The sequence below is a fragment of the Lolium rigidum genome, chromosome 6 (genome assembly GCF_022539505.1).
Source record: "Lolium rigidum isolate FL_2022 chromosome 6, APGP_CSIRO_Lrig_0.1, whole genome shotgun sequence".
In the NCBI taxonomy this organism is placed as follows: domain Eukaryota; kingdom Viridiplantae; phylum Streptophyta; class Magnoliopsida; order Poales; family Poaceae; genus Lolium; species Lolium rigidum.
The window spans coordinates 127,127,191-127,152,322 of record NC_061513.1 but is presented as its reverse complement, the minus strand read 5'-3'; the positions used below and the strand labels follow the sequence as shown (position 1 = coordinate 127,152,322).

The window sequence follows — 25,132 nt, the reverse complement described above, 5'->3', positions numbered from 1 at the left end:
ATCGGGTCTCTTGACTTTGCTGGTGTCGGTGACTCGAGTAAGAACGCCGCGGACGTAACTGGTGCTGCCGATGACCTGCCTTGTGCCGACAGGTTTCCCACAGACGGCGCCAATTGTCGAGGGTACTCCTCGCCAATGCCCTCCGATAGGGGCTTAGGGTTGACGGAATCCTGTAAGCTGACACGAGACATCGGTTCACAGACAAGCGGGGAGAGCGATTTACCCAGGTTCGGGGCCCTCGATGAGGTAAAACCCTTACGTCCTGCCTGTCTGTTCTTGATTATGATGATAATAGGTTACAATGGGGTGCCGAATAGTTCGGCTGAGATCTCGTCGAGATGGTTGTTGCTAAGATGCCCTAGCTCTAAGCTTTCTCTGGCTAAGATGGCTAAGATTGATCGTGTCCCTCGGCAGCCCCTCTCCTGGCCTTTTAGGAGGCTAGGTCTCAAGAGGTCTCACCGAGTACGACTAGGTTTACAGTAGTTTTAGATCCGATCTTTCCTTGTTCGATCGCTTCCTTGTCTTGCCCGTCAAGGAACCTTCTGGTGCGCCGTCCTGGTGGCCCATCTCGCCTTCAGGTGTCTTCATGGGCCTCCAATTAGTCAATACAGGATAGGGTAATGTGGGTTACCCGAAGGGTAGTGCCCACGTCAGGGGGAAAAAGCACTATGAAGTGGTCTCCATTCTTGTCCACCATTGTCCTGAACAAGATGTGTGAACTCATCAAGAGTGGCCCGAGGACAGATGAAGGGTTTAAGGATGTGCACTTGACCAATGTTCCGAAGAAGGTCTTCAACTATTGCCAGTAGGACGTGTCCTCACAGTAGGTGTACAATCAACTACGTAAGTGGAGAGGAAAGTGGATTAAGATCTCGAAGCTCACAAAACTTAGTAGTGTCGGATGGGATGATGACACTTACACCATTATCCTGGAGGAAGAGCTCTACGCCATGTCGCGGTACTACTTGGATCTAGATCATAACATGTGAGAATTATCTTCTCTTCTAACATGTTACAACTATCATAATGTTTTCCTATATCCCATGTCCCAGGCTCACCCCAAGGATGCCAAGTACCTGAAAACGATAATTAGCAACTACACTAGATGCAACATATCTTCTCATATGGCTTGTCACCAGCAAGTTCAGCATGGGCTCTAGTGTACCTTTGGATGCACCTTGTCCTAAGTCATTTGACACGCATGAGTCTGATACCGTCGTCATTGATGGCGACTATCAAAATACTCCTTCTCCTTGTGCTGGTACTAGAGTTGCTCCTAGTTGTTGTGGTACTGCTAAAGGTTATGTTGTTGGTTCTGCTGATGGTGCCAAGAAGATAAAGAGGTCAGTCTTGGGAGAGGAGGATGTCGTCCACATCTCCTTCATGACCAAGGCCGTGAAAGCTGTGGCGGTTGCCATCACCAATGCTTCACCTCCAGATGTGCACCCTGCCATGTACTCTTCTGTCATGGATGCTCGTGGGTTCAGCCCAGAGGCTCTTATGGTGGCTTTGATGCATCTATTCTACAAAAGATCTCAGGGTAACGGCTTGGTGCAGATGGCAGTAGGCACAAGGTAGATCTAGCTGAGGACCTTCCTCCGTAGGCACTACTATGTGTAGTGATCCTTGCTGATGGGGTGGTGGTGATCATGCATGATGATGATGATGTTGGTTGTATATTTTAGAGTAGGTAGGACTTGATGAAAACATTTTCCAATGCATGTATATTATGTGAGGTGGTATATACTAACCCCGCACATGAAGCTAAACTTGCGGTGGTAGGATTACACCCACTTTGATGTGGTGGTAGGATGACACCAATATTAGTTGTTGTGATCTTCAGCCTGGGATGGTCGCCGCGCGTGTGGGGCCCACCTCAATAAAGGCGGAGGTCCTAGGGTCTCTCTTGGCCTAAGATGAAGACCTGCCGGAGGCCTGCCCTTCAAATGATCTGGCCGGAGTGTTGAGTTCCGGAAGGCGCCGCCGGCGAATGTAACAGTGCTTCTTTTGCCTGGAGTTTGTTGGATTAGTGGTATTCTGTTGTGCGCGCCCATGCTTTTATTTCGACCATTTGGTTTTGGAGGGTGCTGCGCGAAGCTCTTTTCTGTGTTGACACCAAGTGACAGCTGATCCATGGTGAAGTCAGAAGAAGAGAATATCATGAAGGCCGGATTTGGAGGACTAGCTAATGGAGGTTCAAGTCTCTGCGCTGTTGAAGGGCTTGCTTGGTGTTCCGGAATTCACAACAGTGGTATGAAAGTGGGGGCGGCAACACATGTGATATTCGGATTCTTACCTCTCAGGGTGAAAACCAAAGGTCTGGCTTTAACTAGTTGTCCTGGTAATGTCCTTGTTGAAGGCATTGTTTTGAGAGCGGAGACTATCTTCAGGGTGAAAACCTAAGATCTTTGATCGGGCGACGACGGCGCTGGTGCAATGTTCCCTTCTTGGAGGCGTTGCTTTTTAAGAATCTGAATTTCATGTGTTGTCTTGGTGGTGGATGTATTACTGTTGCTAGGGCTAGGATATTGTGGCGGGACTTTTATTTCTTAGTTTTATTTTTCTATTTTTTGACTGTGTGCATCCGTAATGTTATTAGGACACTGCGTTGTTGCAGAGGCTGGGTGTAATTGGTATCTTATAATATTAATATATTCCCTTTATCGAAAAAAGTTGTTGCGATCTTCACTACGATCACAGCATCTGGTAGACTGAAGTGATGATGCTTTTGCCTATATGATCATGTATGATTCTATTCCGAGCTTTAATTGCCAAAGTATGTACCTTATGTTTCATATGCTCTGTCTTATTAGAAATACAAGTTGTACATGGTGTTCTACGACAAAGTTCTAGAATTGTATAGTTCATGCAAGGAGGTCGGCTCACAGATGACATGTTATTAGAAGAGCTTACACAAAGGTATAAGATTAGAGAGGTGGCAAAACAAACTTACTCTAAGTTCTTAGCAGAACAACATTGCTATGATATAGCTTCCAAGATTGCAGGTCATGGCACTCCGAAGTTTGTAGGTGAAGGCTCTCCGAAAATCACAAGTAGCATGCTCAAGGGCTACATCATCGTTGGCCTTTCGATATGGATCATGTATTTGTCGTGGTATTAACCGTGTGTTTAATCAGTTGTAATATCCACAACCATCACAACAATGAATTTGTAGATACTAAGTCACCAAGTGGAGGTGCTACCCCGATGACTTGTTGGTGAAACGACGTTAGTATGGAGATCAGGATTCAGAATGCTTCGGGGTCGATGATCGGCCACTCGCTTGAATTGGGAGTATGTCTGTTTCTCACCTCCGTTTCCGAGCGAGCAAGGGAACTTTCGCGCGATGCCTGTCGAGGCATATGTGCACAGTTTCGATCTCAACTCTGAAGTCTGAACCCAACAAAACAAAAGATGTTGGATATGTGTCTGAAGATGGAAGTACTCGTTGAACTTGGAAAGTGGCAAGCAATACAGTAGTACATATGATGTGGACATATAGCGCCAAACAAAGCAGTCAGGGACACAACGGGAGGTACAAAGAACTTGGTAAAATTAAGTATGGAAGGTGGACTCACACGTCGCTGATTTGTTCATCACGCACTCGCCAGTGCGTACTAGATACCGCAGATTCGTCACCACGAACCATAGTCCGACACAAAGATTATCAAGTGTTATTTCTCTAATTAATTATTATTTACAAATTTTGTTTGGCCAAATATTGTTTCGGCTTGTCCTGTTATTTGCGTGTACATTTCCGCGCTTCAATACAACTTTAGGTCGGAATAAGCTTCGATTACTTTGCCGCATACAGTCACATGCTCGGGGGCTCGCCCGCCGCGAACTCGACAGCGCGCACCAGCTTCGCTCGGGGGCTCGCCCGCCGTAAACCCGACAACGCGCACTCGCCTGGCTCGGGGGCTCGCCCGCCGCAAAATCGATGAATCTCTCCTTCATGCCGACTACTTCCACCGTGTCGAATATTTTCGGGTAAACGCCGCACGGCTCCACTTCATCGGCTGCGTCCGCTTCGTCAACTCCATCTGCCGGACGACCTACCTCCATGTCGACTCCACCGCAATAAATAATAAAGCTAAGTATTCCTCTTTCAAGAATTAATTATTTATTTACTTTCGCCACACCCGAATACTCGGGGCGCGCCATTACATCGTTATCGCAAAATACACTCGATTACTTAGTGGATTTATCTTATTCGACTCTGGATATATCTTCCCCGGCTCAATAGATTTATCTTCTATGGCTATATAAATATTGACCCGATACACTCCCGAGTCAGTGGCTTCATCATCTATGGTTATCAATGGATTTATCGTATATGGCTATATAAATATTGAGCCGATGCCCTCCCGGGTCACTGGCTTCATCATCTATGGTTATCAATGGATTTATCCTCTACAGATATATAAATATTGACCCGATGCACTTCCGGGTTAGTGACTTCATCATCTATGGTTATCAATGGATTTATCCTCTACGGCTATATAAATATTGACCCGATGCCATCCCGGGTCACTAGTTTTATCATTTATGGTTATCAATGGATTTATCTTCTATGACTATATAAATATTGACCCAATGCACTTCCGGGTCAGTGGATTCATCGTATGTGATCTTCAATAGATATCATCTTATATAATATTGACCCAATGCATTTTCCGGGTCAGTGGATTCATCATCTGTGATCTTCAATGGGTATCATCTTATATAATATTGACCCTATGTACTTCCGAGCTCCTGGAAGATCTTCGACTATTGTGTTTACTCCCATCACGAGTGCTGGAATTCAAGAAAACATGAAGACTCTTTATACTATCAATGATTTCATCAAAGCCTCAGGGAACATGCGAGTGCTGCATTCGATGACAATCGAAGGACCATCAAAAATACGACAAAGTACAAATTGTTTTTCGTCAAAGCCTCAGGTAACATGCGAGTGATGCAGTTTATGAAAACAATACAAACCGAGAAAGGCCCACGCCGGTACATCAAACATAGAGTACTAAGAGCTACGGAGTCGATAGTGCACATGGTTCCGTCGATTCACTCGGGGGCCGCTGCCGACATAATTCAAAACACATGTGTACGATTCAGCAAGATATGTTGCGATTACTACGGTCTATCGGGTCTGCAACGTGAACTGATCACTCACAACTTACTGATGACCACTATACAAATTACAAGCATCATAATACCGATGCTGAAGAGCTAGCACGCCAAAGCCTGCAGCTCAATCAAAAATACTCAAAAATTTCCATCGGCACCTGAAGGCACTGCTGCAAGCAACAATGCTTCATCATCAACTTGAAACACTTTCTCGTCTCCATGAGCATCAACATCAATATGAAGGAATTTCAAAATCATCGACTCCTCTGCAACATCATCAAAATCATCAACTTCTTTGTGACATCATCAAAATCATCGACTCTTCTGCGACATCATCAAAATCATCAACTCCTATGTGACATCATAAAAATCATCGACATAATAAAAAGCATCCAAAATGTTCTCAGAACTTGAATAAATCTACGATATTCGAATCAACATTTTACACCCTATACATGACTACTTCATAGTCATCTACAGGCTCGGGGCTACTCCCACGGACCCGAAGGTTCTGACAGTCCAGCTCTTTGGCTTCTCTCGAAGCTTGCACCTTTTTGAAGACCCGATAGATTTAAAAGTATCGGATGATGGAATAATTAAAGGACGACAAACATCAACATCAACCTCTTCGAGTAGTACAACTTGCGTCTACGCGCGGCTGCAAGCACCCACCCATAGACTCGAGGGCTACTCCCATCGGGAGCGTTTCGCGCACCCGATACAAAATAACTTCGACTCTACATCAAGCACAAGATTCAGCAGAAGATGAAGACATTCGGACGATAACAACTTTAGCCCCTACCCGAATCTTCACTTCGGCCAGACACTCGGGGACTACTAATGTGAGTATTACCCTTCGGGTACCCGATATTGCTATACCCGGTGCAGAAAGATGGACCAGCACAAGGACTCGACAAGATGGACCCACACTCATTATCAACTTGGACTACAAGAAAAGATGACTCCAATACGTATTCTACTAGGAATCTTGTAAACCCTATCCTGGTTGATATATAAATCCAGGCTGAGGCACCCCTTAGGGTAGATTCAGAAAAACAGAAAACATACACGTGATACGCCTAGACATCGAAACCCACAGATTATAACTAGATTAGATACAATAACTCCGCCTATGGCGGCCCCTGTACACATATTATTGTATACTGGATTGCTAGCAGGACGTAGCGATCCTTCACAGCGGGGACGTGAACCTGGGTACGTCGTGTACCATCTCGATCCCGGAGTCTCCATCGTCGCCTTTCGTTAACCCTAAGCCCCTCATTATGGACATTGCCGAGAAGCCGCCACGATAACATACCATCGTTCAGAAATCAGAACGAAATCCAAACGGACATCCGGGCAGGATAGAACTGGATATATCTTGTGACCATGCTTCAGGCAAAAAATTTCGAAAAAACAAAACATTTATGTTTCATATTTATTTGATGCTACAACATGATTATTTATGGGACATTTATTTGTATTTTTATACATGCCAGCTAAAATTAATGTTCTTTTTTCCTGTGTGTAAACACAGAATGTCCAGTTATACACACGATTTTTTTCAATGTAATTGCTCTTTTGAATTTTGTATTATATACATTTTCATAATAGGTTCATATATATATAGACCCATCTAATTCGTTTGTATCCTACTCAACACTTTCATCGACATACCATATGTGGCGTGCCAGAAGTGTGACTAATAGACAATTCTCTGATAGACTACACTACGGGAAAAAAGGTACTGCTGTCCGCGCACGGCAAAGAAGTCTTTGCCGTCCGATGGCACGAAATTGCAAGGCAAAGAATGGCGGCATGGCAAAGAATGAAGAAAATGCATGGTAAAAACCTCTGGACGGCAAAGACCGCTCAGGACGCACAGTAAAGAAAATGTCGACGGCAAAGCCGTATCAAGGCGCACAGCAGCCGCCGATCACGGCAAAGCACAAAAGGCATTGCCGTGCACGCCTTTGCCTAGTATTTTTAATAAACGCACGGAAAAGCAAGCCTTTGCCTAGTGTAAGCGCACGGTAAAGATGTAAAAACTGGATTTATTCTCAAACAATTTGTACTGGGAACTTGAGGGCTTAGGATGAACTAGCTACAATTTGTACCGAACTTTTATAATTTTACAAAATACTTTTAATGTTAATCCAACACTCCTCAAGTACATGGTACTTAAATTTAGTGAAAATTCAAAGCTTACTAAGTACTACCAAATAAATCTAAGGAATTTGAACAATCACTATATTGAATATATTATAAAATATATCTTATGGTGTAACTATTGATATTTATTTGGCGTTGTAGATCTTCACGTGATTAGAACTATATAGTATTTTTTCGGGAAAGGGGGAGTGGATTACTAGTGGCTACAGTTTCTTTTATTTAATTAGTATAGTTAACCACATCAATGCGATGATATATGTTAGTTGTACTATTCTTTGTTATATCATTGTAATGCATATCTTTATACTATTTTCTTTAACACAATTTTTTTACTTCCATAATCTATGTATTGCATACATGCTTATGACAAATATATTTCTAAAGCGTAAAACCTAACATATATCTTATAGGTGGTTTCTAGAATATAACTTGCTAGGAATCTTCACTAAAACATCTAGACAAGAGACATGCCTTCAACTTGGCGTCCACACATGGCCACACGCAAGTCACATGACAAGGTTTAGTTCTTCGAATGGAAAGTCCGAATGCGCACTGTTCGGTATGCAGTTCATGAAGCCGGAGGAGAAGAAGAACAACAACATTTATATTTTGCTTGTTTTCACCGCATCTCGGTTCTCTGGTTTGCTCTCCATTTTGTTGGTTGATTCCTCTCCACCGCTTGAATTCTAACTAAATATTCGCTCCAGCTATAGGTGCTTTTAATTTCTATAGATCAATGATTGCTATTTTTATCTTATAAGGTTTGCATACGTCTGAGTTGCTCTTTGTACACATGATCGTTGAACGGTAATCGGGGATTCCAAGTCCCGCGCAAATGGTTCACAATACTGATTCATGCAAACTTGGGAATTAGAATTCAACTAATTATAGTTTGTACCAAACCTTTAGAATTTAGAATTTTTTTAAAATTCTCATCCCTCTATCCCAAAATGCATGGTATTTAAATTTGGTCAAAAGTCAAAGTTTACTAAGTCATACCAAATAAATCTTAGGAATTTCAACAATTTCAACGTTGAATAAATATATTATAAAAATATATCTGTTGGTGTAACTATGGGTACTGATTTGGAGTTGTAGATCTTCATGTTTGTATATACTTAGACTTTGACTAGAATTATTGATACGGGCATGGATGCCTATGTGGAGCTCTGATGCGCGTAGTTAACACGTCCGTTGGGAACCCCAAGAGGAAGGTGTGATGCGCACAGCAGCAAGTTTTCCCTCAGAAAGAAACCAAGGTTTATCGAACCAGTAGGAGCCAAGAAGCACGTTGAAGGTTGATGGTGGCGGAGTGTAGTGCGGCGCAACACCAGGGATTCCGGCGCCAACGTGGAACCGGCACAACACAATCACAGAACTTTGCCCCAACGTAACAGTGAGGTTGTCAATCTCACCGGCTTGCTGTAAACAAAGGATTAGATGTATAGTGTGGAAGATGATGATTGTTTGCGAAAAACAGTAAAGAACAGTTGCAGTAGATTGTATTTCAGATGTAAAGAATAGGACCGGGGTCCACAGTTCACTAGTGGTGTCTCTCCCATAAGATAAGCAGATGTTGGGTGAACAAATTACAGTTGGGCAATTGACAAATAAAGAAGGCATAAAAATGCACATACATATATCATGATGAGTACTATGAGATTTAATCAGGGCATTACGACAAAGTACATAGACCGCTATCCAGCATGCATCTATGCCTAAAAAGTCCACCTTCAGGTTATCATCCGAACCCCTCCGGTATTAAGTTGTAAACAACAGACAATTGCATTAAGTATGGTGCGTAATGTAATCAACACAAATATCCTTAGACAAAGCATCGATGTTTTATCCCTAGTGGCAACAGCACATCCACAACCTTAGAACTTTCTGTCACTGTCCCAGATTTAATGGAGGCATGAACCCACTAGAGCATAAATACTCCCTCTTGGAGTCACAAGTATCAACTTGCCCAGAGCCTCTACTAGCAACGGAGAGCATGCAAGAACATAAATAACATATATGATAGATTGATAATCAACTTGACATAGTATTCAATATTCATCGGATCCCAACAAACACAACATGAAGGTTTACAAATAGATGATCTTGATCATGATAGGCAGCTCGCAAGATCTAACATGATAGCACAATGAGGAGAAGACAACCATCTAGCTACTGCTATGGACCCATAATCCAGGGGTGGACTACTCACACATCGATCCGGAGGCGATCATGGCGATGAAGAGACCTCCGGGAGATGATTCCCCTCTCCGGAAGGGTGCCGGAGGCTATCTCCTGAATCCCCCGAGATGGGATTGGCGGCGGCGGCGTCTCTGGAAGGTTTTCCGTATCGTGGCTCTCGGTACTGGGGGTTTCGTGACGAAGACTTCAAGTAGGCGGAAGGGCAGGTCAAGGGGCGTCACGAGGGGCCCACACAACAGGGCCGCGCGGCCAGGGCCCAGGCCGCGCCGCCCTGGTGTGTCGCCACCTCGTGGCCCCACTTCGTTTCCTCTCCGGTCTTCTGGAAGCTTCATGCAAAAATAGGACCCTGGGCGTTGATTTCGTCCAATTCCGAGAATATTTCCTTACTAGGATTTCTGAAACCAAAAACAGCGAGAAAACGACGAATCGGCTCTTCGGCATCTCGTCACTAGGTTAGTGCCGGAAAATGCATAATAATGCCATATAATGTGTATAAAACATGTGAGTATCATCATAAAAGTAGCATGGAACATAAGAAATTATAGATACGTTTGAGACGTAACAAGCATCCCCAAGCTTAGTTCCTACTCGCCCTCGAGTAGGTAAACGATAACAAAGATAATTTCTGAAGTGACATGCTATCATAATCTTGATCATACTATTGTAAAGCATATGAGATGAATGCAGCGATTCGAAGCAATGATGAAGATAATGAGTAAACAAATGAATCATATAGCAAAGACTTTTCATGAATAATACTTTCAAGACAAGCATCAATAAGACTTGCATAAGAGTTACTCATAAAGCAATAAATTCAAAGTAAAGGCATTGAAGCAACACAAAGGAAGATTAAGTTTCAGCGGTTGCTTTCAACTTCAACATATTTATCTCATGGATAATTGTCAACACAAAGTAATATAACAAGTGCAATAGGTAAACATGTAAGAATCAATGCACATAGTTGATACAAGTGTTTGCTTCTGGGATAGAAACAATAGGCAAACTGACTCAACAATAAAGTAGAAGATAGGCCCTTCGTAGAGGGAAGCATTGATTACTATATTTGTGCTAGAGCTTTTCATTTTGAAAACAAGAAACAATTTTGTCAACGGTAGTAATAAAGCATATGTGTTATGTATAAGACATCTTATAAGTTGCAAGCCTCATGCATAGTATACCAATAGTGCTCGCACCTTGTCCTAATTAGCTCGGATTAACATGGATTATCATTGCATAGCATATGTTTCAACCAAGTGTCACAAAGGGGTACCTCTATGCCGCCTGTACAAAGGTCTAAGGAGAAAGCTCGCATTGGATTTCTCGCTTTTGATTATTCTCAACTTAGACATTCATACCGGGACAACATAGACAGCAGATAATGGACTCCTCTTTAATGTATAAGCATTCAACAACAATTAAAATTCTCATAAGAGATTGAGGATTAGTTGTCCACACTGAAACTTCCACCATGAATCATGGCTTTAGTTAGCGGCCCAATGTTCTTCTCTAACAGTATGCATACTCAAACCATATGATCATGAAAATCTCTCTTACTTCAGACAAGACGAACATGCATAGCAACTCACATGATATTCAACAAAGGTAAAAGTTGATGGCGTCCCCGTAAACATGGTTACCGCTCAACAAGCAACTTATTAAGAAATAAGACACATAAGTACATATTCTTCACCACAATAGTTTTTAAGGCTATTTGTCCCATGAGCTATATATTGCAAAGGCAAAGAATAGAAATTTAAAGGTAGCACTCAAGTAATGTACTTTGGAATGGCGGAGAAATACCATGTAGTAGGTAGGTATGGTGGACACAAATGGCATGGTTATTGGCTCAAGGATTTGGATGCACGAGAAGAATTTCTCTCAATACAAGGCTAGGCTAGCAAGGTTGTTTGAAGCAAACTCAAGTATATAAAAGGTGCAGCAAAGCTCACATATGAACATATTGTAACTATTATAAGACTTTACATTGTCTCCTTGTTGTTCAAACACCTCAACCAGAAAATATCTAGACTCTAGAGATCAATCATGCAAACCAAATTTTAACAAGCTCTATGTAGTTATTCATTAACGAGTACAAGGTACATGATGCAAGAGCTTAAACATGATCTATATGAGCACAACAATTGCCAAGTATCACATTATTCAAGACATTATACCATTTACCACATGCGGCATTTTCCGTTTCCAACCATATAACAATGAATGAAATAGTCCAACTTTCGCAATGAACATTAAAGATGAAGCTAAGAACATATTTGTTCATACGAAACAACGGAGCGTGTCTCTCTCCCAAACAAAAAATGCTAGGATCCGATTTTATTCAAACAAAAACAAAAACAAACAGACGCTCCAAGTAAAGCACATAAAATGTGACGGAATAAAAATATAGTTTCACTAGAGGAACCTGATAAGTTGTCGATGAAGAAGGGATGCCTTGGGCATCCCCAAGCTTAGACGCTTGAGTCTTCTTAAAATATGCAGGGATGAACCACAGGGGCATCTCCAAGCTTTGACTTTTCACTCTTCTTGATCATATTGTATCATCCTCCTCTCTTGACCCTTGAAAACTTCCTCCACACCAAACTCGAAACAAACTCATTAGAGGGTCATGCATAATTCATATATTCAGAGGTGACTGATACGTCCCCGACGTATCCATAATTTCTGTCGTTCCATGCTTGTTTTATGACAATACTTATATGTTTTGCTTGCACTTTATGATGATTTCATGCATTTTCCGGAACTAACCTATTAACAAGATGCCACGAGTGCCGGTTCTCGTTTTCTGCTGTTTTTGGTTCCGGAAAGGCTGTTCGGGCAATATTCTCGGAATTGGACGAAATCAACGCCAAACCTCCTATTTTTCCCGGAAGGCTCCAGAACACCGAAGAAGAGTCGGAGAGGGGCCAGAGGGCCACCACACCCTAAGGCGGCGCGGCCAAGCCTAGGGTGAGGCGCCCCCAGGTGCCCTCCTGCGCCGCCTCTTCGCCTATAAAACCCCTTTCGACCTAAAAACGCAGTGCCAATTGACGAAACTCCAGAAAGACTCCAGGGGCGCCGCCACCATCGTGAAACTCCGTTTCGGGGGACAGAAGTCTCTGTTCCGGCACCCTGCGGGGACGGGGAAGTGCCCCCGGAAGCCATCTCCATCAACGCCATCGCCTCCATCATGCTCCGTGAGTAGTTCCCCCATGGACTACGGGTTCTAGCTGTAGCTAGTTGGTATCATCTCTCCCATGTACTTCAATACAATGATCTCATGATCTGCCTTACATGATTGAGATTCATCTGATGTAATCGGTGTTGTGTTTGTCGGGATCCGATGGATTGTTACGTTATGATTGTCTATCTACAAAGTTTATGAAGTTATTGTTGCTGCAATCTTGTTGTGTTTAATGCTTGTCACTAGGGCCCGAGTGGCATGATCTTAGATTTAAGCTCTATACTTATTGCTTAGATTGTATCTACAAGTTGTATGCACATGTCGCTGTCCGGAACCAATGGCCCCGAAGTGACAGAAATCGGGACAACTGGAGGGGATGGTAGTGATGTGAGGATCACATGTTTTCACGGAGTGTTAATGCTTTGCTCCGGTACTCTATGAAAAGGAGTACCTTAATATCCAGTAGATTCCCTAGAGGCCCGGCTGCCACCGGCTGGTAGGACAAAAGATATTGTGCAAGTTTCTCATTGCGAGCACGTACGACTATAATTGGAAAACATGCCTACATGATTAATGATCTTGATATTCTGTCTTAATGCTATTTCAATCCTATCAATTTCCCGACTGTAATTTGTTCACCCAACACTTGTTATTGGAGAGTTGCCACTAGTGTAGATAGCTGGGAACCCCGGTCCATCTTCATCATCATATACTCGTTCTACATGCCATTGGAAGTAGTATCAACTATCTTCCGGTGCCATTGCTCCGTGTTACTATTACTGCTTGCTCGTATTACTTGTTACTACTGCTCTCATATCACTGCTACTTTCACATCACCCCTGTTACTAGTGCTTTTCCAGGTGCAGCTGAATTGACAACTCAGTTGTTAAGGCTTATAAGTATTCTTTACCTCCCCTTGTGCCGAATCAATAAATTTGGGTTTTACTTCCCGCGAAGACTGTTGCGATCCCCTATACTTGTGGGTCATCAAGACTATTTTCTGGCGCCGTTGCCGGGGAGGCATAGCTCTACTCATAAGTTCACCTGGGGAGTACACTCTACCTCTCTCTCTGTTTTATTTTATTTTGTTTTGCTTAGTTTACTTTTGTTTAGTTTATTTGTGCTTAGTTTATTTCTGTCTAGTATTATTTTGCGTAGTTTACTTTTGCTTAGTTTATTTTTGTCTTGTTTTATTTTTCTCATATACCCAAAAATCCATAAAAATTTCAAAAACCTAAAAATTAAAAACTGCTGTTATGGGAGAACCAACAACCTACTTGGAGCTTATAGAATGTTATAATAATTATAGAGAATCAAGAACTGGTAAAATAATGAGTGCTATGATAGAAAAATTGAATACAATTGCTAAAATCTTGCTTAAACGCCATGATATAAACTGTTGCTCTCAACAGGATACTAAACATCTTAAATTTCAATGTGGCTTTAGTGAGGAATTTTTAATTAAGAACTATAATCGGAATTGCTATATTCATTATGGGTTCGAAGAGGTAGAACAATTTGTCTTATTTATGGGAGCCTCCGAGATAGAATCCTTCATGGCTGAGAATTATGAAACTTGTGTTGTTTGTAAGGACCTTAAAGATTATGTCTCTACTATCCTTAATTCTTGCATAGAATGCTACAGTAGGAATCCTTATATCCTTGATTATAAAGAGAGACACATTAATGCACAAGAATGCACTCACAATTTGCAGGAACTTGTGGAAGAAGAAATTGATGAACCTGAAAGCTCATTGGATGAAAAAGAGGAGGAAATTGATGAACCTGAAAGCTCATTGGATGAAAAAAGAGAGGAGAGTGATGAACAAAAGGAGGAAGAATGGATTAGCTACCCATACCAACCTTCTAATGAGAGTAACTCTTTATCTCTTACACTATTTGATTGTCCTCCATGCTTACCGAAAGAGGTTGAATGTTATGTTCCTGTGGATTCTCTTGAAATATTCCCTATGAGTAAAACTTGTGAGAATAATTATGCTACTGTTATTTATGATAATCCATGCTACTTTGATAAATCTTATGATAATGCTTTGTTTGTGCCTGATGTCGAAATGCATGGTACTAAAGAATTTTGCTTGGCAAATGTTTATGATAAAGCTTTAGATGATGGTCCTATGTTACTTGATACTATTAATTGTACTACTAATGAAAATGGGATTGGAGAGTTCTTGACTTTATCTATGTGTCCCATATCTCTTGAGATTGATCGATCACCTTGTTATATTATTGATAAAAGTGAGTTTGAAAGTTTGGATCCCACTATTTTTGAGTTTGATAAAAATTATGTGTTTGGAAATCATGAAAAGTATGCTGCATGTGATAGTTATATTGTTGAGTTTGTTCATGAAGCTACTGAAAATTATTATGAGAGAGGAAAATATGGTTGTAGAAATTTGCATGGTACTAAAACACCTCTCTATGTGCTTAAAATTTTGAAGTTACTCTTGTTTTATCTTCTTATGCTTGTCACTTTGTTCTTCATGAATTTACTTGTGCACAAGATTCCTATGCATAGGAAGTGGGTGAGACTTAAATGTGTTTTGAATTTGCTTTTTCATGCTCTCTTTTGCCTCAATTCCTATTTCTTGCGAGTGCATTATTAAAACTGCTGAGCCCATCTTAATGGCTGTAAAGAAAGAACTTCTTGGGAGATAACCCATGTGTTATTTTGCTACAGTACTTTGTTTTATATTTGTGTCTTGGAAGTTGTTTACTACTTTAGCAACCTCTCCTTATCTTAGTTTTGTGTTTTGTTGTGCCAAGTGAAGCCTCTAATCGAAGGTTGATACTAGATTTGGATTTCTGCGCAGAAACAGATTTCTATCTGTCACGAATCTGGGCTGTTTTCTCTGTAGGTAACTCAGAAAATTATGCCAATTTACGTGCGTGTTCCTCAGATATGTACGCAACTTTCGTTAGTTTTGAGTTTTCTGATTTGAGCAACGGAAGTATTTATTTAAAATTCGTCTTTACTGGCTGTTTTGTTTTGGCAGATTCTGTCTCTGTTTTTTGCATTGTCTCTTGTGGACTTTAAGCGAGGTTTTCTAGACGTAGAGGGCTGTAGCTAATGTTTTATTGAGTTCTTTAAATGTGCCACTACAGGACCAAGGTGGATTCAAATTTTTTTTTTGGAGTACTAACCCCTCTAATGAAGTTTATGAGAAGTTTGGTGTGAAGGAAGTTTTCAAGGGTCAAGAGAGGAGGATGATATATGACCAAGAAGAGTGAAAAGTCTAAGCTTGGGGATGCCCCCGTGGTTCATCCCTGCATATTTCAAGAAGACTCAAGCGTCTAAGCTTGGGGATGCCCAAGGCATCCCCTTCTTCATCAACTTATCGGGTTTCTTCTATTGAAACTATATTTTTATTCGGTCACATCATATGTGCTTTACTTGGAGCGTCTGTGTGCTTTTATTTTTGTTTTTGTTTGAATAAGATCGGATCCTAGCAATCCTTGTTTGGGAGAGAGACACGCTCCGCTTTTTCATATGAACACTTGTGTTCTTCGTTTTACTTTTAATATTCAATGATAAAAGTTGGAAGCTATTGCATTTATTGCTATTTGGTTGGAAACAGAAAATGCCTCATCATGTCTTGGATAATTTGACACTTGGCAATTGTTTTGAGCTCTCAAGTAGATCATGATTAAGTTTTTTCATGTAATCTAAGCCTATTAGTGGAGAACTACTGTAGAGCTTGTTGAAATTGGTTTGCATGATTGGTCTCTCTTAAGGTCTAGATATTTTCTGGTAAAAGTGTTTGAGCAACAAGGAAGACAGTGTAGAGTATTATAATGCTTGCAATATGTTCTTATGTAAGTTTTGTCTGTACCGGTTCATACTTGTGTTTGCTTCAAACAACCTTGCTAGCCCAAAGCCTTGTACTGAGAGGGAATGCTTCTCGTGCATCCAAAACCTTGAGCCAACCACTATGCCATTTGTGTCCACCATACCTACCTACTACATGGTATTTCTCCGCCATTCCAAAGTAAATTGCTTGAGTGCTACCTTTAAACAATTCAAAATTTATCACCTCTGATTTGTGTCAATGTTTAATAGCTCATGAGGAAGTATGTGGTGTTTATCTTTCAATCTTGTTGGGCAACTTTCACCAATGGACTAGTGGCTTCATCCGCTTATCCAATAACTTTGCAAAAAGAGCTGGGAATGGGATTCCCAGTCCCAAATTAATTAACAAAAATAGACACTCCTCCATGGTATGTGATTGTTGGACGGCACCCGAGGATTCGGTTAGCCATGGCTTGAGAAAGCAAAGGTGGGGAGGAGTGTCATCACAATAAAACTAAAATAAAAAGGCACTCCTTCATGGTATGAGATTGTTGGCAGGCACCCGAGGATTCGGTTAGCCATGGTTTGTGAAAGAAAGGTTGGAAGGAGTGCCACACAAAAATAAAAATAAAATGGGAGCCGCTCTTTGAAGGTTTGTCCGGCAAGGGGGTTAGAGTGCCCACTACCATTCGTTGACAACAACAAACACCTCTCAAAACTTTACTTTTATGCTCTCTTTATGTTTTCAAAACCAAAGCTCTAGCACAAATATAGCAATCAATGCTTCCTCTCGCGAAGGGCCTTTCTTTTACTTTATGTTGAGTCAGTTTACCTACTTCCTTCCATCTTAGAAGCAAACACTTGTGTCAACTGTGCATTGATTCTTACATACTTGCTTATTTGCATTCATCATATTACTTTATGTTGACAATTATCCATGAGATATGCATGTTGAAAGTTGAAAGCAACTGCTGAAACTTAAATCTTCCTTTGTGTTGCTTCGATGCCTTTACTTTGAATCTATTGCTTTATGAGTTAACTCTTGTGCAAGGCTTTTGATGCTTGTCTTGAAAGTACTCTTCGTGGAAAGTTTTGCTATATGTTATCTATTTGTTAGCAACTATAGATCATTGCCTTGAGTCACTTCATTCATCTCATGTGCTTTGTAATAGTATGATCAAGGTTATGTAAGTAGCATGTCACTACAGAAATTACTCTTTTTATCGTTTACCTACTCGAGGACGAGCAGGAACTAAGCTTGGGGATGCTGATACGTCCCCGACGTATCCATAATTTCTGTCGTTCCATGCTTGTTTTATGACAATACTTACATGTTTTGCTTGCACTTTATGATGATTTCATCCATTTTCCGGAACTAACCTATTAACAAGATGCCACGGTGCCGTTCTCGTTTTCTCGCTGTTTTTGGTTGCAGAAAGGCTGTTCGGGCAATATTCTCGGAATTGGACGAAAGGAACGCCAAACCTCCTATTTTTCCCGGAAGGCTCCAGAACACCGAAGAAGAGTCGGAGAGGGGCCAGAGGGCCACCACACCCTAAGGCGGCGCGGCCAAGCCTGGGCCCGCGCCAGCCTAGGGTGAGGCGCCCCCAGGTGCCCTCCTACGCCGCCTCTTCGCCTATAAAACCTCTTTCGACCTAAAAACGCAGTGCCAATTGACGAAACTCCAGAAAGACTCCAGGGGCGCCGCCACCATCGCGAAACTCCGTTTCGGGGGACAGAAGTCTCTGTTCCGGCACCCTGCCGGGACGGGGAAGTGCCCCCGGAAGCCATCTCCATCAACGCCATCGCCTCCATCATGCTCCGTGAGTAGTTCCCCCATGAACTACGGGTTCTAGCTGTAGCTAGTTGGTATCATCTCTCCCATGTACTTCAATACAATGATCTCATGAGCTGCCTTACATGATTGAGATTCATCTGATGTAATCCGTGTTGTGTTTGTCGGGATCCGATGGATTGTTACGTTATGATTGTCTATCTACAAAGTTTATGAAGTTATTGTTGCTGCAATCTTGTTGTGTTTAATGCTTGTCACTAGAGCCCCTGTGGCATGATCTTAGATTTAAGCTCTATACTTATTGCTTAGATTGTATCTACAAGTTGTATGCACATGTCGCTGTCCGGAACCAATGGCCCCGAAGTGACAGAAATCGGGACAACTGGAGGGGGTGGTAGTGATGTGAGGATCACATGTTTTCACGAAGTGTTAATGCTTTGCTCCGGTACTCTATTAAAAGGAGTACCTTAATATCCAGTAGATTCCCTAGAGGCCCGGCTGCCACCGGCTGGTAGGACAAAAGATGTTGTGCAAGTTTCTCATTGCGAGCACGTACGACTATAATTGGAAAACATGCCTACATGATTAATGATCTTGATATTCTGTCTTAATGCTATTTCAATCCTATCAATTGCCCGACTGTAATTTGTTCACCCAACACTTGTTATTGGAGAGTTGCCACTAGTGTAGATAGCTGGGAACCCCGGTCCATCTTCATCATCATATACTCGTTCTACATGTCATTGGAAGTAGTATCAACTATCTTCTGGTGCCATTGCTCCTGTGTTACTATTACTGCTGCTGTGTTACTGTTACTATTGCTCTCATATCACTGCTACTTTCACATCACCCCTGTTACTAGTGCTTTTCCAGGTGCATCTGAATTGACAACTCAGTTGTTAAGGCTTATAAGTATTCTTTACCTCCCTTTGTGTCGAATCAATAAATTTGGGTTTTACTTCCCGCGAAGACTGTTGCGATCCCCTATACTTGTGGGTCATCAGTGACATAATCATTCTTAACACTTTTGGACATTGCACAAAGCTACTGAAAGTTAATGGAACAAAGAAATCAATCAAACATAGCAAAACAGGCAATGCGAAATAAAAGGCAGAATCTGTCAAAACAGAACAGTTCGTAAAGACGAATTTTAAAGTGGCACCAGACTTGCTCAGATGAAAATGCCCAAATTGAATGAAAGTTGCATACATATCTGAGGATCACGCACGTAAATTGGCAGATTTTTTAAAATTTTCTACAGGGACTACTGCTCAAATTCGTGACAGCAAGAAATCTGTTCCTGCGCAGCAATCCAAATCTAATATTGGCTTTACTATCAAAGGCTTTACTTGGCACAACAATGCAATAAAATAAAGATAAGGAGAGGTTGCTACAGTAGTAACAACTTCCAAGACTCAAATATAAAATAAAGTGCAGAAGTAAAAGAATGGGTTGTCTCCCATAAGCGCTTTTCTTTAACGCCTTTCAGCTAGGCGAAGAAAGTGTGTATCAAGTATTGTCAAGAGATGAAGCATCAACATCATAATTTGTTCTAATAATAGAATCATAAGGTAACTTCATTCTCTTTCTAGGGAAGTGTTCCATACCTTTCTTAAGAGGAAATTGATATTTAATATTACCTTCCTTCATATCAATGGTAGCACCATCAGTTCGAAGAAAAGGTCTTCCCAATATAATGGGACAAGATGCATTGCATTCAATATCCAAGACAACAAAATCAACGGGGACAAGGTTATTGTTAACCATAATATGAACATTATCAATTCTCCCCAAAGGTTTCTTTATAGCATTATCAGCAAGATTAACATCCAAATAACAATTCTTCAATGGTGGCAAGTCAAGCATATCATAAATTTTCTTAGGCATAACAGAAATACTTGCACCAAGATCACATAAAGCGTTACAATCAAAATCATTGACCCTCATATTAATGATGGGCTCCCAACCATCTTCTAACTTCCTAGGAATAGAAGTTTCAAGTTTTAGTTTCTCCTCTCTAGCTTTTATGAGAGCATTTGTAATATGTTTTGTAAATGCCAAATTTATAGCACTAGCGTTGGGACTTTTAGCAAGTTTTTGTAAGAACTTTATAACTTCAGAGATGTGACAATCATCAAAGTCTAAACCATTATGATCTACAGCAATGGGAGCATTGTCCCCAATATTTTGAAAAATTTCAGCAGTTTTATCAGTTTCAGCAGTTTTAGCAGTTTCGGGCAATTTTGCACGCTTTGCACTAGGAGTAGAAACATTGCCAACACCAATTATTTTACCATTGATAGTAGGAGGTGTAGCAACATGTGAATCATTAACATTACTAGTGGTGGTAATAGTCCAAACTTTAGCTACATTATTCTTTTTAGCTAGTTTTTCATTTTCTTCTCTTTCCCACCTAGCATGCAATTCGGCCATCAATCTAATATTCTCATTAATTCGAACTTGGATGGCATTTGCTGTGGTAACAATTTTATTTTCATTATCATTATTAGGCATAACTTTCAATTTTAAAAAATCAACATCAGAGGCAAGTCTATCGACCTTAGAAGCAAGAATATCAATTTTATCAAGCTTTTCCTCAACAAGTTTGTTAAAAGCAGTTTGTGTACTAATAAATTCTTTAAGCATGGCTTCAAGACCAGGGGGTACACTCCTATTATTGTTGTAAGAATTCCCATAAGAATTACCATAATTATTACCATTAGCAGAAGGATATGGCCTATAGTTGTTACTGAATTATTCCTATAAGCATTGTTGTTGAAATTATTACTTTTAATGAAGTTCACATCAACATGTTCTTCTTGGGCAACCAATGAAGCTAAAGGAACATTATTAGGATCAACATTAGATCTACCATTCACAAGCATAGACATAATAGCATCAATCTTATCACTCAAGGAGGAAGTTTCTTCAACAGAAATTACCTTCTTACCTTGTGGAGCTCTTTCCGTGTGCCATTCAAAGTAATTTGTCATCATATCATCAAGAAGCTTTGTTGCCATAAAGGTACCTCCAGCAGCTGAATCCAATAGGTTCCGCGAAGAAAAATTCAGTCCTGCATAAAAGGTTTGGATGATCATCCAAGTAGTTAGTCCATGGGTAGGGCAATTCTTTACCAAAGATTTCATTCTCTCCCATGCTTGAGCAACATGTTCATTATCTAATTGCTTAAAATTTATTATGCTACTTCTCAAAGATATAATTTTAGCGGGAGGATAATATCTACCAATAAAAGCATCCTTACATTTAGTCCATGAATCAATACTATTTCTAGGCAGAGATAGCAACCAATCTTTAGCTCTTCCTCTTAAGGAGAAAGGAAACAATTTCAATTTTATAATGTCACCATCTACATCCTTATACTTTTGCATTTCACATAGTTCAACAAAATTATTAAGATGGGCAGCAGCATCATCGGAACTAACACCGAGAAAATTGCTCTCTCATAACAAGATTCCAGTAAACCAGGTTTAATTTCAAAGAATTCTGCTGTAGTAGCAGGTGGAGCAATAGGTGTGCATAAGAAATCATTATTATTTGTGCTAGTGAAGTCACACAACTTAGTATTCTCAACAGTACCCATATTAGCAGTAGTAAATAAAGCAAACTAAATAAAGTAAATGCAAGTAACTAAATTTTTTTGTGTTTTTAATATGGAGAGCAAGACAGAAAATAAAGTAAAACTAGCAACTAATTTTTTTGTGTTTTTGATATAAGAGCAAACAAAGCAGTAAATAAAGTAAATTAAAGCAAGACAAAAACAAAGTAAAGAGATTGGATGTGGGAGACTCCCCTTGCAGCGTGTCTTGATCTCCCCAGCAACGGCACCAGAAAACAGTCTTGATGCGCGTAGTTAACACGTTCGTTGGGAACCCCAAGAGGAAGGTGTGATGCGCACAACAGCAAGTTTTCCCTCAGAAAGAAACCAAGGTTTATCGAACCAGTAGGAGCCAAGAAGCACGTTGAAGTTGATGGCGGCGGAGCGTAGTGCAGCGCAACACCAGGGATTCCGGCGCCAACGTGGAACCTGCACAACACAATCACAGAACTTTGCCCCAACGTAACAGTGAGGTTGTCAATCTCACCGGCTTGCTGTAAACAAAGGATTAGATATATAGTGTGGAAGATGATGATTGTTTGCGAAGAACAGTAAAGAACAATTGCAGTAGATTGTATTTCGGATGTAAAGAATAGGACCGGGGTCCACAGTTCACTAGTGGTGTCTCTCCCATAAGATAAGCGAGATGTTGGGTGAACAAATTACAGTTGGGCAATTGACAAATAAAGAAGGCATAACAATGCACATACATATATCATGATGAGTACTATGAGATTTAATCAGGGCATTACGACAAAGTACATAGACCGCTATCCAGCATGCATCTATGCCTAAAAGTCCACCTTCAGGTTATCATCCGAACCCCCTCCAGTATTAAGTTGTAAACAACAGACAATTGCATTAAGTATGGTGCGTAATGTAATCAACACAAATATCCTTAGACAAAGCATCGATGTTTTATCCCTAGTGGCAACAACACATCCACAACCTTAGAACTTTCTATCACTGTCCCAGATTTAATGGAGGCATGAACCCACTATCGAGCATAAATACTCCCTCTTGGAGTCACAAGTATCAACTTGGCCAGAGCCTCTACTAGCAACGGAGAGCATGCAAGAACATAAATAACATATATGATAGATTGATAATCAACTTGACATAGTATTCAATATTCATCGGATCCCAACAAACACAACATGAAGGATTACAAATAGATGATCTTGATCATGATAGGCAGCTCACAAGATCTAACATGATAGCACAATGAGGAGAAGACAACCATCTAGCTACTGCTATGGACCCATAGTCCAGGGGTGGACTACTCACACATCGATCCGGAGGCGATCATGGCGATGAAGAGACCTCCGGGAGATGATTCCCCTCTCCGGCAGGGTGCCGGAGGCTATCTCCTAAATCCCCCGAGATGGGATTGGCGGCGGCGGCGTCTCTGGAAGGTTTTCCGTATCGTGGCTCTCGAGCATCGGGGGTTTCGCGACGAAGACTTTAAGTAGGCGGAAGGGCAGGTCAAGGGGCGTCACGAGGGGCCCACACAGCAGGGCCGCGCGGCCAGGGCCCAGGCCGCGCCGCCCTGGTGTGTCGCCACCTCGTGGCCCCACTTCGTTTCCTCTCCGGTCTTCTGGAAGCTTCGTGCAAAAATAGGACCCTGGGCGTTGATTTCGTCCAATTCCGAGAATATTTCCTTACTAGGATTTCTGAAACCAAAAACAGCAGAAAACAACGAATCGGCTCTTCGGCATCTCGTCAATAGGTTAGTGCCGGAAAATGCATAATAATGACATATAATGTGTATAAAACATACGAGTATCATCATAAAAGTAGCATGAAACATAAGAAATTATAGATACGTTTGAGACGTATCAAGCTAGATTCAGAACTCCGCCAGTTTAATTATCTTAGTTTATGTAATGGTCATATGTGGGCCAATTAGGGATTTTAATAGATCGAGTTAGTATTGATTTGGGCCTGTCCAAGCCAAGGTAGAGAGGCCCACTAGGGGCTGGCCGGCCACCCCCTCATATAAGGGTGGGACGGCTAGGGTTTTAGGGACAGACAAGTTTGAGTTTATTCTAGACGCTATTGCGTGTGTGCTTGGTGAAGCATCCCTCCGGGGACGGCGCCGATGTTTATCTATTATAGTTGCTGCGGAGGTTCTTGTGTTCATCAAGGATTGTCGTGCTTTGGTCTTGAGGCGTGGTGTTCTCCAGCACGTTGCTTGCTGGATTCTTCCCCTACTTCAGGTTGCATTCCGCGCGTAATTGGAGGTATCTATCTACCCGGGTTCTCGCTGTGAAAGATCGGGCAAACAATCCTAGGAGGATCTGCTGGGAGCCCCTCATCATGTGCTATCAGATAACAGGTTGATCACAGCGAATTGGTGTTGATCGATCTCATCTAGATCGGTTGACTTGGCGGAGATTGATTTGCTTGGAGGAGATCGTGTATTGAGGCTGTCCGTTTTTCCTTTCCTTGGCAGCTGCAAGTTGCCCGCGTTTTGCCCTGGTTCTGCCCCGCGTTGAAGTCCCTGGCCCGCGTGTGTTCTCTGCCCCGCGGAGACGAGATCGCTTGCAGCTTTCTGCAGATTCGTGCGGCCGAAACGCAGACGTGCATCGCTTTAAGTCTCTGCCCCGCCGAGTTGGTCAGTTTTGGAAGTTCACGTGATCATGAAGATGCAGCAGTTTCAATCAGCTGATCCGGCGCCACGGCTGGCAAGGCCGGACGCCAGGCCGGACAGGCCGGTGCAAACCGGGCCAGACGCTGGTGCCAACCGGGGCAATGTCTAGGGGGTTCCATCCATCCGTCCGGTCGCTGGCCCGGTCAAACCGGATGACAGGCCGGACCAACCAGTTACCCGCCTGGTCAGACCGGCTGCTGGGCCGGCCCGTCCAGTTTCCAGGCCGACACAACCAGCTTTCAGCCTGGCAGTTCAGCAATCTTCCGTGACAGATTCGTTTTCAGACGATGTGCTTGGCATACGGTGTTCGCGTGGCAAGAAGTCCGGTTATGTTTTCAATGATTATCTGGACATTAGGCTGGGACTACAACGTCATGCATCCAAGCTTCTTGGTTGATATCTACACCATTTGGCGACAGTTGAGGGGTATGAGGATTGGGAGAAGAACATGGAATTGAGTTTCACTCGATGTCGCCGATACAAAGGGAAGTTCAGTGGTTATGATGCATATGTTCTCGCTCACCGGCGTGTGGACGAGGAGTTAGACAATTATTGGTGTGATGCGGTTGACAGAGGAGAAT

General features: G+C 41.8%; 1 pseudogene; it reads left to right on the top strand.

The window, feature by feature from the left end:
* The first annotated feature begins 1,149 nt into the window (after positions 1-1,149).
* Positions 1,150-25,132, top strand: part of LOC124663258 — a 34,945-nt pseudogene continuing 10,962 nt past the window's right edge.